This window comes from Zosterops lateralis (genome assembly GCF_965231275.1).
Source record: "Zosterops lateralis genome assembly, chromosome: 5".
In the NCBI taxonomy this organism is placed as follows: domain Eukaryota; kingdom Metazoa; phylum Chordata; class Aves; order Passeriformes; family Zosteropidae; genus Zosterops; species Zosterops lateralis.
In genome coordinates, this window is record NC_139766.1 from 17,867,390 (window position 1) to 17,887,259 (window position 19,870).

Sequence of the window (19,870 nt, forward strand, 5' to 3'; positions counted from 1 at the left end):
ATAATTTTGGTATACGAAGACATTTATGTCACAAAGAGTATTTGTAGTAACCTTTTTGTAATAATCTATCAAATTATGTGTACTTAAGCACATTTGGATAAAATTGCCTATTTTCTTTTTTGTTGGTGGTAGGAAGAGGTGTGCATTTCCTTAGTCTTGAGGATAAGTCCTTTGAAAGCATGCTGATGTGATTGAGGCTTATAGAGGGGCAACTAATACCAGTGCACTGCCATTTGACCTAGGTGTGGGGTTATATACAGAAAAAAATATTTTTATTCTCTCTTCCTTCACTTTATATGTGAAATTTTCCTTTTTTTTCCCTTTTGTTTTAATAGCACCTTTTTTGAACTGTTTTTTTCTAGATTCAGCTGCAACATATCAACGATCTTTCTTTGTGCCCAGATTCTGTTTCATTTCCTAACCCCCTCTAAGTTACAAGCTTCCAAACCCAGTTTTTTAACAAACCTATATAATCTTTTCTAAAGGTTTACATGTCCCACAGGAATTTAGCTTTCATTTTGCTTTCTCTAACACACATTTCATACCTTGTCACTTCAGTTCCATTAGGGCCTGTCATTTATATTATAATAAGTCATTCCTGAGTTAATCAACATTCCTACTCACAATGCTTATTAATGTGACACATTGTGGTGCTCCTTCTTCTGTGACCACTAAATTTTAAGCTCCTCTCATACCTCTCCCTCTTTGATAGTGATTTTTTGTATTTTACTCTTTGTTTTTTCTTTTTCCCACCCTCAATGACATTTTAATTTTCTTTACCTTGCATATCCTTGTCAAATAAGCTTAATATCATGGTACTTGAGTTCTATTTTTCTTTCTTTGGAAATAATTTTCTCCAATGCCTAAAAGTTCATTTATCCTAATGGCACCAATAATTATTTGTATGAAAGTAAAGCCTGTGGGACCCAGTCAGGTGAATTCCTATTATACTGAGTGCTGTGCAAATAAGTATTTGCCAGAGGTCAACAGGACACAAAGTTATGATTTCACTTGCACATTTAATTTAAGAAAATATGCAACAGAGGATAACATCAAAGGGCAGGATAAGCAGAGTGAAGGACATACCACACCAGGGCAGTAGAGAGGTATCTTTGCCCTTAAATCATTAATTTTCCACAGCTGGGACATTCAGTTGACCCCAGTTACCCCATGTGCCTGCAGAGTCTACAGAGAAACCAGCTGAAATGGAGCACTGTGGAGCTATCAGCTCCTCGGTACATTGGCAACATGACTTGACTTACTTCAAGGCCTCAAAAGACCTGGAAATTTACACTCAGACTTGACATGGTGTCTCAGTATAGGCAAACGTGCATCAAACCCATACCAACATTCCTTTCCTGGGGCTAGTACCCATTGCCATTTGTAAAGCCCCTTTGTCAATAAAGATTGAACAAATATGACGTGCAGGTAGGAAACATCAGTTACTCAGTGCTCCCACAATCTTGACTGAGATACGTGATGGGAAAATGGTGTTTGTCACGTTTCCATCCTTACAACACACAATTGTGTACAAGAATCACTTTAGGCTTAGTTTTAAAGGTAAATTGGTGGGTGTTTTATCATTTCTTGTGGAGGGTCATTGTCAGGATTATTGCCTAATACCAAAATGAAACATTTGTCTGTGTTATCTTGTGAACATGGACAACTATAGAGTCTACCACCTAAAATAAATCTTCTATGCTTTTCTTCTACCAATGTTCTTCAAACATCAGCAGAATATCAACAAAATACACTTTGGGGTTATAATACTGCATGCCTTTTTTACCTTCTTCCTGGAGGGGTAAAAAGAAATTGCTATTTTAATTCATGCCCAACTTACATTTTTAAACCACACCAGTACACCAACTTACAAACCCTATTAGCTACAGAGTAAAATACCATGGTCATACCTACATAGTTCTTTCTTCATGGGTCAGTCCATCCACATTACTGGTATCTTGTTACTTGTCTCTCAAATGCCAAAAAATTACAGACAAAATTTTTATAACACAGTGCTTATAAATAAATACATTTTGAGGGTTTAAAAAATTCACAAAAGATACAGTTGCATTTGCCTTTTCACTGACATATCCGGTAGATTCATCTAGTTGACCTGTTTCTACAGGTTAAGTCTGTACTTGAAAGTTATATTGCTACAATTTGGATGGTCTTGTGATTTAAAAATAACGTGCACTACATTCGTTAATATATTCGCTAATAATGTGAAGAAAAAAGCTAGATGAACTTTACATAGACACTGCTTAACTCCAATATGAGTCGGATATTTATACATTATATAGCACTTCCGTATCTGTGTGATCATGAGTGCTCAAAGAAGATAGCACAACTTTAAATATGTATCTTATAGTTATTGTAGGAGAACTTGCTGTTTAAGATGAGCTTTTTTGGTTCTTCTAGTCGCTTAGACCTTTTTCAACCCTAAAACCATCCAAGTTTTCCCATCTAGCTAAATATTTGTGCTGCAGATCATTTTTTTCCCTGAGTTATATTAGCTTGCATTTTTCCCATGTTAAATCTTGTGAGTAATTAGCCAGCTTTTTTATTACTCCTATAGTCCTTTAGCCTCCCTTCATTACCTGCTTTCTGAACTCTTCCTGTTAAAACCAAAGCAAAGTCTGGAATATAAATACACACAGCTATGTACACTCTAAATTCCTAAATGTGCTTTTCCCCCCCTTGAAAACTGGGAATTCATTTGCTTTCTTCATAGCTTTACACTGATGTAATATTTCTATAAAATTGCTTAATGCAAGTGAAGAGTCAGGCAACAAGGTCCTGATTTGAAGTCTGTTGTTGAGAAGGCCCTTATTGACTTCAGTAGGCTTGAGATTCAGCTGTAAATCTGTAAGACCAAGTGATAGGGTCAATGGTTTAGTACCCTATAAAATTTCACTTAATAAATGAATGCAAAATTCTATCCAAAACGTCCCCATAAATTTATACCTCTCTTTTCTCATTCTTTAAATCAATACAGATGCAACACAAGGAATGTATCAGTGTCAAGATATCAATAGCTCTGCCACTGTTGTCTGTTGGTTTATATGCTTTTCCCTTTAAAGCTAGGAATACAATTATCTCTATATTGTTCATTTTTTGTAACTATATAAATTCAAATTCAGAATTCTTTTTCTGGTTTCATTTCAAATATAGCTTAAAACAAATCCAACAAAAAAACGCCCCAAAGTCAAATCCGTCACTGAGATGAAAAGAATCTGTCTGCTAAATTTTAACCCAGTGTGATGTGACTTAATGAAATTACTGTGTTAGAAACACAGAGAAAGGAAGCTCTGTAGCAGCAGTAATGACAGCGTTAATGGTGCTACTCTGTCATATAGAGTCTGCAGAGGGCATATAGACCTTCTTCAGAAAGATGTTGATGAATCTCATAAAGCTGACAGGTCATTGCTATCCATTGTCTTGCAGAACAGATTAATAGATTCATTGGTTCTTACTAGACAAAACTGCTCACAGAAGATAGAATTTATCCTGAAAGGTTGCTGCATTCTGCTTGCTGGTACAAAATGCTCTTTGGCTTTCCATCTTTCAGTTGTTGGCAGGTACTTAAATAAGAAACACAGAGAACCCATTTACAGTTACAGGTCTCTGTCCTCACTCATAATTATAGTTATTAAATAGATTTTAAAAGCTCATTTTGTCAAGAATAGAATTTTACATAGACTCTGGTGGCACAATTAATCACCCTCTAGATATGTCAGCAGCATGATACAAGAGTTGGTAAATTTAATACTATTTTTTGTGTTGGATGAAAATCAAAAAGGAACTATTTGGCGATATGCCTCAGATCATTAAAAAGTTGTTACTGTGGCATCCAACCTTGACAGCCACAGATCAGCTCTGGAGGGAATTAGCAGAACCAAAGGGAACCCGTAAAACCAAACTGATTCTGCATTCTGTTATCTTCAATATTTTTACCTGATGAACTCTGATCCATTTACTATAAAAATAAATGAAAAAGAGGGGGGAAATCTAATGTCTTTTACATCACTGGGACAAATAGACCTGTAATTTGACACTTACAGATATTGGTGAATAGTTAGATTTTGTTTGAGTGTTCTCTTTGATGGTAGTGAGTGATGGCTCATCAAGGGCACGTGTAGGGGTTATAGTCAGGCTCTACATGATCTGGGAACTGGTCGAACAGCTGTTTCATCCTAATCTGTGTGTCCACTACCTTTCAAACTGCATGCAAAGAAACTGCAAAGTCCAAAATTATGATAGCAAATATTCCTAGTTTATACCCTGCTGTTATAAAACAAATGTCAGAAGAATATATGTGTGGGCTCAAAAGTTAATGCTTTTTACAACTGCGCTTTTATATATGACTCATTCTAGAATATTGGGAAATGGTCTGTGCTAACTCTCACACAGTCTTGCAGTGCTATTTGAGATAATGCCTGGAGCAGGCTTGATTACTATGATTGCTTCTCATTCTTATTTGAGCTGTATCTCTATATTCTTTCATTTAAGAGAAGTGTGTTTTCAAGCTAGAGTCGGAAACTGTTTCACCATATAGTTTTTTTGATCCTTGACTAGCAGGGACACTACTGTTGGGTTAAATCTCCTCTTTTGAAGTCCCACACGTCAAGAAAAGAGATGCTGCTTGGTTAAAGAGAAGCCAAAACAGTGCAGCCATATTCCATTGTCTTTCCCAAACTAAAGGAGAAACAAGCACATATTTGCAAAAAAAAAAAAAAGTAATCTGGTTGCTGGACTTTTTTGCCTACACAAATGACATCCATAGACATCATATGGGAAGGCTAGATCTTGTATTGGTTACAGTAGATGGAAAGGTTTTGTGACAAAACTACTACATCAAAAAATGTTGAGTCTATGGATTTTATGGAAAAAAAAAGAACATTCATCTTAAATTCTCCTAAGGCTATTGGCAGGTGACTAGCTAAATGCTTGTAAACCAGGGTGAAAAATGGATTCTTTGGAGGTGGAAGGTACTTTTGATGTACTTTGTCTTCCCTTTTGATGCTTTTTGATTGCTTTGAGCAATTTTTAAATGCTGTTTCTGTTTTGGTGAGAGATCATGGTCAAACTATGGCCATGCATCAATGAATTGGAATACAGTGTACAAAATTTATGAAGACATGATTTTCAGGCCTCCTTTTTCTATTTTTCTTGTAGGTGGTGAGTGTGAAGAAAACAAGATGTCCTCATTCATGAGGGGTTGGGATAGAGCTAAGCATGTCATAGTTGTCTACCTCCATGTCTTCTATATTAAGACATATTTGCCTACATATCCAAAAATTGGAATGGGAGTATCCCTCTGATACATAGGTGTATTGCAATACTAAATTATGATAGTCTGCACTGAAGTACCATAGATAGGGGACAAATTATAGTAATAAGGTATGAGAGTGGGGTAGAATTTCTAACTGAGGTATTTGATGCCAGTTTTAGGTCAAGCAGGCTCCAATATATACATACTCACTCTTCAACCTACCAGTTCTGACCAGTGTGCATTCTCCTCATCAAAACACACAGCATCATGGCTAGTCAGAGTTCTGGAATTACCTTAGGCTAACCTTAGGCTTTAGTGCTGTTTTTTACTCCCTGTGCTGCATCTTGATCTCTGCCTCTAGAAAAAGTGAATATATGATAGTCAGTTTGCTGCTTCAGAATCAGAGGGAAAAAAAGGGAAAGGGTGACTATACTTTGGGACTTCTCTAGTTCCTTCTCCTACCCAGAAACACTAATCTTTTAAACAAATACAAAAAACCAAGTTTCTAATACTCGAGGGTGGCACCTCTCAAAAGGTCTTACACTGTCCAAAAAATATTCTGAGTCCAAATGTTTAAATTTTAAAAAGAAACGTTAAATCTCCTTCTTCCTGCACTCTAGCCTTCAAATTACTGTACAATAGCTCAATTTCACATAAGTGTTTCAGGCACTTTACAGGGATCTAAATGCTCTTTGGCATAGCTTGTACATCAGCAGGCTACATACTTCAGCCTCTCTAATTCAGGTTCAGGGAATGCAGAATAGCTCATTCTTCCCATTTGCTCTGTTTGGTGCTTTTCAGTCTGTACCGGATATCTGTAGAAGGTGTCAGCAGAGCTGTACTTTGTTAAACATCTTTTAGGGAAAAGCTTTTAGTGATCCCAGCTTGTCCACTATAACTCTTCTACCAGAAAAAAATTCCTCTTGGATCTCCTTCTTATGGCACCCGCCCTCACCCATTTTGGTTACGGCTAGTCAGATAGGTGAGCCTTGCTAGTTAAATAGTGTGAACCAATCTGGCTCGTCTTCACAGAAACACGTTAGGGAGTGATTAAATGAGCAACAGAGTGAGGTGATGGGGGGGCTGAGTTGAGGGGGAGGGAGGAGAAGGAACAATCCCTAGGTCAGTAGCAGTCTGCTGTGGACACAGTGGTTGCACTGACATAGCTGGGGCTGAACAGCTACAGCCATCCAGGCCTCAGAGGCCACTGTGCTGAGGGCTGAGACAAAAGATGTAGAAGAGATGCAGAGGGATAGCAGAAGAATCGACAGCATCCCTAGTTTTGATGCCAGGTAGTTCAGGAAAGATCCTGTTGTATGCTTAAACTCAGCTGGCAAGAACATGCTGTGAGTGTAAGTGGTGGTGCCTGCTGTGGAACCAGGTGGGGAGGCTGTAGCTTGTTGCCTGCAGTGCCACCGTTATTGATGAACTTTGCAAAAAAAGACATTTAAACCCAACTGGTTAACTTTGCACGTGTAAGAAATGTCTGCTGTTGCTGCTAGGAGGTTGTGTTCTCCTCTAGATATAAAAGAACCAGAGGTGAGTTTTTATATGTCCTGCTGGTTTTTGTTGGGTTTTTTTTTCAGTGAACAGCTGACTAAAGCTTGACCCATTTATTTCTAAGCTGCTTCCCTGCCACCACTGCAGTGGTGCAGCTCTTCGGTGCAGACAAAACCCAAATTGATCTTTACTGCATTTACTGCTGCACTTTAGAGAAGACTCTTTCTAGAAAGAGCTGAAAGACAACAGAGATGGCAGATTTGCCAATGTCATGCGAAATATGCTTTTGGGTGATGTGAAATGAAAACACTTCCTCAGAGAAGTTGTATTTCAGTCCTCTGTGTTTCCTAGTGCCAAAAGGTGAGCAAACATATTGCAGGCCTTTGCCTGTGTCTAATCCCAGGCAGGTGGAGACTTAGATGATTCTCTGGATGAGCCACAACTTTCTTGCATCATGAACAAGGTATTGCAATGCCAGGAGTCTGGCTAGAGTATGCCAGTGTTTGAGATTTCATTTTCTTTAAAGAGTGAATAAAAGGGAATATAAACTCTTTCATTCTCTCCACGTCTCTCCTTTCCAATATTTTTAAGACTAGAAAAAAAAATCAAAACATTTCAATGTCATTTCAACATATTAAAATATACGACATTGAAAATGTGACATTGAAAATGTGACATTGAAGATATGAGTTTTTGTCTCATTCTCTTCAAACTTTCCCTTTGCTGTATCTGTGCCCTTTTATTAGTGTCCCCTTTGCTTCCTAATTTCTTCATAAGTCCATCTTTCTCTTTTCTCTCTTGCTTCTTGCTTGTCTTTGACACGTAACCTATCTTCCTTTTCTTTGCAATGTACAAAATTCTAGTTTTCTGCAAAAATTCCTCATATTTCAGGAGTACTGCCTAAATGCAAATATATAAGGAAAAACAGAAAAAAAAAATCTTTCTCACCAAAGTGTATATTTATCTGGCTTCTACATTAAGACAGTAGCAGCTAGCCAAACACCTAATAGTAAATCTTACTAGATTTGTTTTTTTAATTACTGAATTTTGATCAAAAAGGAAGTTTTTCTTTGTATATTCTTTATGAATTGTCTTTTTCTTATTGCTTAAGGGAGTATATTTTAATATTATATGTATTCAAAAAGTGTCCAATGAGACCACAGTAAAATACAAATCATGCATCTGTGAAGCCTCACTCGATCACTACACTTGGCGTGCCAAAGCTCCCATTGTCTACTCCTCTAAGAGCCCTCTGTTCAGGAATTTATTTATATCACCTGCTTATGAAATGCATTCACAACAAAAACATCCTAATTAGGCCTTTATGCCAGAATTTCAAGATAATTAAAATTCAACTCTTCTCTGTAATTTTAATCTGGCTAAAATCAGAGGTAATTGTTGAGCTGAGGGAGGGGGTTTTTTGCTTCTGAGATCTGCTTTTGTTGAGCCCTTTGATGGTATCATGTGAGACGAGTTGATATAAAGAGATTTTCAATACAGGACTGGTAGTGACAGTGATAGGCACCTGGAATTATCTATGACAGATGGACAGAGAGGTAGGATAAGCATTTTTAAATCAGTTTTTTCTAGGAAATGAAATCCTTCACTCCTACAATCTCCAGAGTAGTTTAATTTAGTTTCCACTGGGCAACTCATCTATAACAGCACCCTTTACTTCATGGGCTGAGAATTAGGCACCAAGCATTTTCATGAGTGATACTCTTACCACTTGCATTTGCAGAACTCCTCTGACATCTCAGCCTGGCTGCTCTTAGGTCTCACTCCATGCTCAGCTCAGGTAATCACAACCCCCAGGGTTCAGAAGAGCATTTCTCCTGTGGCACCCTCCTGCCTTGCTGCCACACCTTGTTCCTAATCATATGCCATTCCTCTTTGGGCAGGTGCTCCTGAACAGCTTCTCAGGCTGCAGCAGTGCCACAGAAGCATCTGTGCCAGCACAAATATCCCACTGTGCTAGGAAACTCACAACCAAGGGCCTTCTACACTCTAAAAATATATCCAGGCTCCAAAAGTTCAGTGGATAAATTGGAGATGATTGTCTCTAACAGGACAAATCTTTCATATTTCACTCCACCTTTGACTAGTGGACTTCCTTGCTTTTGCAAGAGTACTTCACAGTGTTTTCATTCTCACATTCCTGTGAGTTTGGAAAGTGTGATGGTCCTGTTTCAAAGATAATGATCCAAAGTAAAGTTGCATCATCTCAAAAACTGCACCTACCTTGGTAAAGTCATCTGTCTTGGCCTATGGTCCCTCAGCCATGGGCTAAGTGACAGAGTGTACATTTCACATTGCTCTAATTTAGCTCCCTCTAGAACAGGGATTGATTAGCCAACGATCCCTTTTACCCTTTTAGTTGCAAGTGGTGGCCTTAATCCATGCATCCTTTTTTGTCTCTGTTTTTCACTTAAAATGCCTAAACCTGACAACTGTCACAGCTCACTAGAGTGATGTTTTTGGCATGCCCCCAATGTTTCTGTTCTCAGGCATTAGATTTATTGCCTTGGATATTCTACATGGATAAATTTGCAAGATTTTGTAAAAAGGTATAAGGCAAACCCAGTACTTATCTACATGGCCCGCAGTGAACTGCCACTCGAGGGAAGCTCTCTTACATTTCATCCAAATTAAATCTTGAAGAAAAAACATTGAATTAGTCCCAAGGAGTATTGCAAGGGCAAAATAACACAGGCAGTGTTTGTTGATGATCAGTGGCCCAGGATCTGCGAGTGAACTGGAAAGCCAAGTCATGTGAAAGTGTAGCTGCAATGCAGGTATTAGGACACTTCATTTCTATGATTCTCAATGGAAACTTTAATCCACATAAGGATACTGGACTAACTTGTCTAAAGCAGGGGGCAAGTTAACCTACTCTTCATGTGCATTACCTAGCAGAAAATCTGGGGTTTATGCTAGTACTCTATTTCATTGGAAATACTAGGTCAAAGACCAGGTTCAGAGTCCTGGTGTTTTGCATGATGAATTGCAGTACTAAGCTGACAAGAACTTGAGGCCTGTGCCAAAATATCTGAGCAAGCTGCACCCACATGAAAGCCTGAAAATATTAGTCTCACTTGCATTTCTGATGGACAACAAGCACTTGTTTCCTGTTTTTCTCTTCTCATTATGTCTACTTAAAATGGAAGGAGACCAGGACAAAGAAAGCAGTATAAACTGGGATACTGCCTGGCATCTTCCCAGACTGGCATACTATGACTACCATCATCTTGGACTGTCAAATTGTGATGCTTAGACCCTCACTGAGCTTGAACTTTTCTGAAAGAAGTATTCTAATAAAAAACAAATTTTCTTCAGTTGGAACAGAGAGACTGTGAAGTTAAGCAAATGCTTAGGGCAGTGGAGGAGAGAAAAAACTAAGTCTAGTCCTACTTTGCCAGTTAGTCAGTCAACACATGTACTTGAATTATGGTCACAAAGTGCTGCAGCATTTTACCCAGTATGGGCAGGGCAGAAGCTAACAAACTTGTATTTTAAGCACATCCTAAATCAATAAAAAGTGGCTGAAAAAGTACGTGCACAAGTGAAAAACCAAACATAAGTGGGCTGGCCTGCCTCAGGATATCATTATTTATTGAAGCATTTTTCTTTTCCTTATGGTTTTAGAAACAAATAGCAGGTGCAAACAAAGAATAAAATTAGTCATCATTAGTTCTGCAGAGTATTTTGAATCATGCAGCTGAGATCTGGATAAATAATTCAGATTTTACTCTGTAAATCTAAACCCAAAATCCCTTTATAAACTGAGAATTCTTATTAATCTGTAGCTCTCAGGTTAACAGTTTGTGTCAATTACCCAAGTAGTCTTGCATAGCTGGTAACCACAAGCCATGTTTCAGTTCCTTGGTACAGTAGCAAAGGTTGAAATATACAATTTTTCTGTTTCATGCTAATCAAGTTCTTTATTAGAATATTTGTGAAAATGACAAGCTACGAGCTGAGAAAACTTTCCTTTTAAGATCAGCTAATTTTCAGAATTTGATATGTCTTTTCTGATACCTGGGCTGCTGTTGAGTCTGACCAACACTTCCGAATTCTGCCTCAGAATTCAGAAATCAGTTTTTTGACTTCTATTTTAATTTCTGGCAAGTTTTCAGAGTTTAGATCCACAAGACACTTGAAGGTGTGGGGATTCAAGTGTACTGTACAGTCTCAGCTGAGTCAACCTGAAAGTCCTTGGAGACCACTGTGAGTGTCTGATTCAGGTATTCCTGACTGGGGAGGTATACCTTAATAGTGGTATGACATATTAGGGGTGGGCACGCTGTGCTGAGCTCAGCAGCTCTTTCCTCTTCTCTGTGATATATCCCTCTTTCAGAGGTGATGATGGTGCGAGGACATGAGGACATCCACAGGTCAGGTAGAATAGACAAAGGCAGTGGATACACAGCCACACCCAAAGCTATTCATGATCCTCTCCACCCAGGTTTGGTGAGGACCACATCTTCAGAGCAGCATGCTTGGTTCCATTATCTCCTCTCAGCACTTGAAAGCCTCTCCTCTTTCCAGCTGCATGCCCAGGACCTTGCGCCAAGTCCTGATGCCTTAACATAGATGAAGTTAAGCCTCATAGACAGGCTCCATTTGCTGGTTTGCTGAGATATTGAAAGGAACCAAAATGAGTTGCTGAGCTGCTAAGACAAAGCAAGCCAGTGAGAATGTAGCCCAATAGAACAAATTAGCTGTGCTGTATACAATAAGTAGTAACTAATAATATTTGTGATAATGAATAGATTTACATGCAAACAATTTTTCTTGGTAACTTCTGTATAACCTTTAACTTCTTTCTCAACATGTCTTTTACGAGGAAATCTGCTTTTGGCTTTTAATACTTCAAGTGAGTTAAATGCCACCAATCGCAGCCCAATAAGTCTTGTGGTTAAAAAAGCATTCACTAACTCTTCTTTATATCCCTTTTGCTGCCAGTCATAATCAGCACTTTGCATGACATTTTGTGCTCCATTTCTAAAGAGGAGAAATAACACTTCACATATTTGTTGAACACAGTTAAGTCACCTGTTCATCTGAATATAGAATATGGAGTAAGCTTCCTTAATGCCCTGCTAAGTATTTTGTATTTCAGCTCTTCGAGTGTTTTTTGTTTCAAACCTTATTTAATATATGAGTCTCTGTCTCAGCCTCTTTGTTCTCTCTGAAGTTTGGCCCAGGTACCAAAGTACTCACAGTAACAAGACGAGTAAGGAATTACATATTCATTGGCAATAGCACTTCCTATTACTTTAAGCTGCTTTAACTCTGCTTGTCTACTCAAAAGCCACATCCTTAGATGCTTACAGCTTCTCCCATTAGTTTAAGTTTTAGCATCAAACCATTACTTGCAAATTCCACCATTAAAGATACAGTACTACCTGCAGGTAATGGATAAATACATGGAAGAACACCAGAATGAATATGGAAATGGTATTTAAATATGTGAGTCTTTAAATGCTTAGATATTCAAAGAGGTTTTGAGTGTTTTGGGGAATGATAGACCAGGAAGCTTTATGGGTGAACACTATGAATTAGTTGAAATAATAATTTAAAACAAAGTAGCAAAACACTTGGGAGACCATGACCAATAGGGGCCAATCAGCACAGTTCCTGCAGAGGGAAATATTGTTGTGCTAATCTCCTAGAACTCCTTGAATATGTTAATAAAGAAGAGCAGCTGGCATAATTTATTCTAACCTCTCTGGGCCACTGACAAAATTCTTTGCATGAAGCTATGAAGAAAGCTAAGTAGTGATGGATCAAGAAGTGGTGGAGGAAAAGGAGGTGAAGGGCAGGATTAAATGGTCAATTTCATCATGTCAAAGGATAACAGCAGTAGGCCCCAAGGTTCCTGCTCATCCACTTATTTATTAATCATCTAGGAAGTGGGAATTGCTGTGAGGCAGCAAAATTTGCAAGGGATAAAAAATAGTTCAACGTAAGTTCAGAGATGTTTTGTGTGCAAGTTCTGAAACAAACAGAACTGTGTGACCTAGTCACTCTGACAAATGAATTAACAACAAAAGCAAAGTAAGGTATACCAGGTGGAAAAAATATGAATTACTCAACACCTCACAGAGCTCTAAATTAGCGTACCAACTTTAGAAAGGGACCTAGTTATCCTTGTAAATTACTTCAGTAAAGACTTCTGCTTAATGTGCAGCTGTACAAGATAAGCAAACATATTAAGATGCATAAAGAATGAGAACTAATAGAGAAAGGATTAAACTGCCAATGCTATAGTCTGATCTGAAATACTGTGTGCAGTACCAGTGACTCCATCTTATATACAATAATGCTGATTTAGAGAGGGTTCAGTGAAGGACAATGGGAATGATCAAGAGCATTAAAAAGTGCTCTTATGAAAAAAGATGGAAGTCACTGGGGCTGTTGACCATGAAAAAATGGATGTCAAATTTACAAACTGTAATGAAAGCTAAAGTGAATCTATGTCTTATAAAACACGCACACAAAGGGAGAGGTAAAGCAATTAGAAAGAGGAAAATGGAAAAAGGATACACTGTTTCATATAATTTGCAGTAAGAATCTGAAAATGAGGAAATTTTTGGGGGCAAGAATTGAAGTGGATTCATAAAGAGAGTGCTAGACAGGCATAGAAATATCCAGAATTTTGGGGGGTAACAACTCCTAGAAATAGCCTTTATTTCAGCCAGACACAATTAGGGAGGGCTAATGTGTCACAGATTTTCAGACATCCCTACCTTTAAGTTCGTCTGAGTGCCTTCCTCATAATCATCCTGGAGTCCTGGAGAAGACAAAGTACCACATAAGATTAATTCCAGATGATTCCTAAAGTTCTATGCAATAGTTACAAATGCCTTCATTTTATATTGGATCCCACTTGTAATTCCTAATTGTGCTTTATGCGTTAGGAGATTTTTAACCTATTTCATTAGTTACTGACACTGATCTGAACTGAGTCTATACAGTGCTATTTTTAAAATTTGTAATGTAACACGAATGTGGTGAAATTAATCACAGAAATCTAAGTATATTATGTCAATACTTTATCACCCAGAATTAGCTGCTTTTAAGAAAAAATGTTAACACATTTTCTTGAAAAGAGCTATTTTTCATAAAAAACACAGTAACTGGCATTCTTTATGCTAAAATCAGAACTTTTTTACTGATCATGTCCCATACAAGACCTTCTATGGTTTTAAGAGAAGCTGATATTAGACTAAGTAGCCTTTAGCTCCTCATTCATTTTATTTCACTCTTTTTAAAACAGCAGCACTCTTTACTAGTCCTGTGGAACACTTTCCCCAGAAATCAAGATTTGTTCAAAATCAACATTAATATTCAGAGAGCTCCTAAACCAATTCCTTTAATACTACTGGGTGCAAGTTATTGGGCACAGTAGATTCTAAAATGCTTAATGGTTTTTGTTTCACATCCTTCCCAGTTACTAATAGAATAGAAAGTACTTAATTAATCACTTTAAGAGATTAATACATCATGCTAAAGATGAATACTTCTGTTTTTCCTGCATAGTGATTGACAATTTTGCAATCCTGGTCAAGTTCTGGATCTGTGCCATTTGAAAGATTTCATTTGTTTCTGATTTAGTTAAAATATTCCTTCTCCATCCCATCGGTAATAAATTCTTTTTATATGCCTTTTAACTGTCTTTGTTAATTGCCTGCTTTTTCTGACTGCTAACTTGGGCCCACAGTGAGGATCTTCCCTGTGTTCTCCATCTTCTGCATGTGCTACTGCTCTTGTGACAGCTGCTTTCACCTTCCACAAATTGTTCTGTAGTCTTCTGGCTACATCAAGGGAAAGTAGGGTGAAACTGGAGCAGACCTATGAGAAGAAGCAGCAGGCACTGAGTACCTGGCATTCACATTGCATTTCTCAGGTGTCCTTCCTTAGGACTAGTTCCAGCCAGGACTTCTGGACAGAACAGGAGCCAGGTAGGTTTGGTGAATGGGAATGATCAAAAGGTTGATTCCAGGAGGACATTATAATGCATAGAACCTGATAATAAATAAAATCCTTACTGATTTTTACAGGATCTGCCTGGCTCTCTGTACTGGGTCTGGCTCAGATGGAGCTCATTTTCCCATAGTAGCCTTCACAGTGCTGTGCTTTTAATTGGTAGCTGGAAAGGTGTTGGTAACACCTTTGGGTGTTTGGGTACTGCTGAGCAGGCACAGCATCAATCAGCACTGTCTGTCAGCATTCCCCCATCAGTAGGTTAGTGGTGAGCAAGACCCTGGGAGGGGACACAGCCAGGACAGCTGACTCAAATTAACCAAAGGGATATTTTATGGCATATGACATCAGCTCATATTTAAATGCTAAGGGAGGGAGGAGGAAAGGAGGGCATTCATTATTTACAATATTTGCCTTCCAGAGCAAGAGCTATACGTGCTGAAGCCCTGCTTCCCATGAAGTGACTGGATATTGCTTACTGATGGGAAGGAGAAAAAACTTTGGTTTTTTCTCTTTGCTTGCGTGCACTCAATTTTTGCTTTCACTTTACTAAATTGCCTTATCTCGACCTGTGAGTCATTTTCCATCTTATTTTCTCTCCCCTGTCCAGCTGGGAAAGGGTAGGGGGTAAGGCAGCTTGAGGGATATGTGGCATCCAGTGAAGAACAACTCACCACACTCTCCTTTTTCAAATAATCATAAAAAAAATAGACAATTTATCTTTTTTTCTCCTTTTTAGTTGCACATATGCTGAAGATACCTTACTGTTTTTTCTCAAGAAACATACTTGTTTTTTGCAGAATGAACCAATGAACCAAGATTTTTTTCCCTACTGAATCCAGTCTGCTGAAATAAAGGCACAAGAATATGGCCAAAGGTAATCTGAAAGGAATATATACTACACTCTCAAAATTGCAGGTTGGGGGTTTTATTTTTAATTAAGAAGCCTGAGAGTTATCAAAAGGATCTAAGTGCAGGAAAAGTTTTAAGAGGTTATAATAAGCAGCTTTTGAGTTAGAGGTAGCAAAATATTAAATAAGTAAATTTTCAATCAGGGTAATTTTTAATTGACCTCTAAATTAAAAATAGTTTGATTATACACTGTTTGAAGAAAATTAATTATCCTTCTTTTCCTTCAAAGTATGGAAATTTTAAGGCCAAACCAATTTCTAAGCCAAAGTTAAAGAAGGGCAAATATAGGACTTTAAAAGCTAGGTGCAACCTCAACAATTGGGAGAATACTGCTGTTCCATAATAAAGGGAAGGTAGACGTGACAAAAATTCCTGAGACAGCTACAGACTTGATAATGAGAGGGGCAAATTAAAACTTTTAAAAATCCAGCACCTACAGAATTTAGCTGAAACTCCCTTGATGTGTGGTATTGAGTAGTCTGAAATGGGACTAGCACAGGGAGCTGCTCCTGGGATGTGCTGAGTCTCCAGGGGAAACTGCAATGGGCTGCTGTTAGCCAGGAAAACATATCCTCCAAAATGGGGCACTGCATTTCCTTCAGACTGAGACATTACTCTGTAAGTAGAACAGAAAACTGAATGTTTTCTGTTATTATAAATTCACCAATGCAAAGCTTGTTTCACACATGGAACCACTACTTCTCGGTCCAGCATCCTAACTTTTTCTGTCAGTTGGTGGGGGACCTGTTAGATAAAGATAAGATGATGAAGATTCGGTCAAGGTGAAATAGCATGTTACAGCTTAACTCAGACTTCCCTGATACCATCAGGGCTGAACTTAACTGTTGGTTGCACTTTACTTTCTGGATGTAGTGGAGAAATATAGTCATTGAATTACCTTGAGTCACCCAATTGCCGAGCAGTTCAGGTTTCTATAAAAAGCGATTATATGGCTGAAATACTAGAGAAAGTCATATATCAGCAACAGAATTGGGTACATAATAATTCATTTGTGATGAGGGGCTGTTTGCTTCATTTTCTATTTGTAATTTTCACATGCAATTATATGATTTTTTGTTAAATTATTTCTATAAATATTTTTCATATGCAGGTTATTGGATGGCTGTTTAATCAGAGTATCTGATATTAGAAATTCAGAAGGGACTTTTGCTATTGGATGTATTAGTCATGTGGTTTTTTCCTAATTGGTTGAGAATATCTCTCAGAATCTGCCTGCTAGTAAAAATAATAATAATTACAAATGCAAAGTCATCACTGCATTGATCATTCATGCCAATAAACCAATATGCTAGAATATTTGTGGAAAGCAAACACAAAAAGGATGTGAATAGTTAATTACAGCTCATTCATTTGAGCAAGCAACTATTTGCAAAAAATGCTTGGGAATGTTCCACAAACAGTAGCCACTGTTGTCTTCTTCCCTCTCCTGTCTTTGAGCCTCTTTGTCTGTTGAAGGGCAGATGCTGGCATTCAGTTGTCTTTTCAGGACTCGTCAAAAAGCCATACACAATGTGAAAACTTAGGTAATAATACTTTAACCGAAATATAAAATACCTAAATAGAAATCCAGTGTAGAATACAGAATGGTGGTCTGCACTTCCCATTACATGCTACTGCTTGTAAAAAAAATATTTTAAATAAATGTAATATATATATTAGCTAATTTTACAAGATACAGATACTCAACTCGGGATAGATTTTCCCCAAATCTCTGGTGACTCCTTATATGAATCACAAAAATTAAAGTGTGATTTATAGTAACTGTCTCAAAGTTTGGAATTCCTAGCAGAAGACATACACCCCTTTATTTCAATGCACAGACACATGGCCTCTCTGAACCTTTTTACAGATGATTTCCAGTTAGCACACGGCCTAATTCAAAGTTATCCACTCTGTTTCAGTCATTAAAGTAGAATTGGAAGAAAAACTACTTGATCTCCATCCATACCCAAACGCTTCTGCCTCGCCAGCAAGAATTCACTGATTCCTCTGGATAACTATATTGTAGACCTGACTACACTGGGCATCAAAAAAGCTGAAGATACAATCTGCATGACATTTACATACATTTGCATACATTTGCCTGGCCAGAATATATAGCTATTCTGATTTTTACATTATAAGAGAGCTAATGGAAGTATTCTCTGTTCCTTTGGTGTGCCTTTAGCTTTTTTTTTCTTTTTCAGGCATCAGTTTTGTGCACAAAGTTTCTAAGTTGGCTCTGTGTCCTGGCTCTGCTTTTGCTCAGCCATCTTCAGAGATGATGTTTTTTTCAATTTTTGTCCTTACCCTGACTTTACCCTCTCTACACAACTTTTTCATCCCAGCAGGATTCTTTTAAAACCTCACGCTTCACCATTATTAATCCATATGGAGCATTTGCGCTGTCAACCTGTGGTGGATTCATTCAGCTTTGTCCTTCACGATCCTAGATATCCTCTCCAGTTCTTCCTCCACAGTTTCTTATGTGTTTTACCATCACTGTGAACAGCAGAATAGAATAGGAGGACAAGATTGGTGCTGCACTCCCTGGACTTTGGTTGGTTCCATTTAGATAATTTCAGTAACTTTTCCATTTTTTCTGTCAGGCCAACACAGCTATCACAAAAGTTGTGTTCAGTAGCGTTTGGCTACCATCCCAGGATTCTTGGGATGAGAAAAAAGTTACAGAACTTACCAGAGAGTTGCTGGAGAATGGAGATAGAGTTTCCAATGTAGTCAATAGTTCTACCTATGTAGTCAAATTCATTCTGTGCAGTTTTTACCCCTTAAATTTCCTAGTTGCAATCTGGTCAGAAGAAGAGATTGCTACAAGAGAACAAACCATGAAGACTAGCATATTAGAGGTGAAAAAACAGGGAAAGCTTTCTTCTTAAAAACTAGGAAAACCCCCCTCAGGATTTAGACATCTGAAGTCTAAAATAAAGAGAAAGTTTTTAATAAGTAACTGTGATTATTGTGACCCTCATAGGAACAGAAAGGCAAAAATCAACCTCTGAGCCCTTTTCTTTGGACTCAAAATCACATTGGACATGATTCATAATTTCTGTAGGGACTTCCATACCACAGTTGGAGGTGTGCTCTGAGTTAGGCCAAGAGCAGCAATATTCTTGAAGGGAATCTGTTTTCTTAGTCAGACATTCAGCTGAGTCTAACTGCCAAAGCTAATCATGTTGTTTTTCCCCTAGAGCCCTGATTCAGTCAATTCAGGGGCAAAGATTTTGTATAGAATTTCTTCCCCAATTAGAGATTTCCAGAGACCTGTTTCAAGTGGCTAATGAGAATGTACAGGGATTATAAACACACTTTCTTCTGGGTATTTTGGGTACGATTAATCCTGTTTCCTGACTTCAGAGCACTAATATGTATATAATGAATTCTTTCTACTGTTGTCCTCATTTTCTTTAGATTTCAGGTATGAAAAAGGGAAAAAATGAAGTTGATTAGAACTACATTTGGCATTAAACAATTGTGTTGGAGTCAGGAAAATGGCTTTGAAAGGATTTTTCTGTTCACAAACTACTTGAACTTACAAAATAGCCAAGGAAGGCTTAAGAACCTTGTGGCAAATTCTCTGCTGAAAGCAGGTTTATACATTCCATTTCTCATGCTGTCACCAAAAGTGAATGTATGTATTCTTGCATTAACAAGACTTGCATTAAGTTTAAAGGCAGACTGAAGCACAGCTGCAGGAGAAGCAGTTATCAAAGTTATGGTTAAGTAGCTCGTTGCTGCTAGCTCTGCAAAAAGATTGTGCCTAGTGTTTCTTCTGTTTTCATTTTAAAAGTATTTCTTAATGAATTTAGATGAACCAAAGAATCCCACATAACCCTTATCTAAAGAAATCAAACCCTGTAAGCTTGTTTTATTGGGAGACCAAAACTTCTGAGGGAAAAAATTACTGTGTAAATAACTGAACAGTGTATAATGATGGGTTAGCCATGTCAATAGAAGTACTGGAGGAGTGCCATAAATTCTGCTACTTGTAAATGTATCACCTAAGCATATATCTGTTTAGGAAAAGATTAAAAAAAATTAAGGTCCTATATACAGGCACTTCCTCCTTTTGGATGATAGGCTTTCTTAATGATAATTTAGGAAAAAAAGTCTGTAGGATTTAAAAAGACGTTTTCCTTTGAGGAAATGCCTTGGAATCATTTCTCGTATTATTTTTGC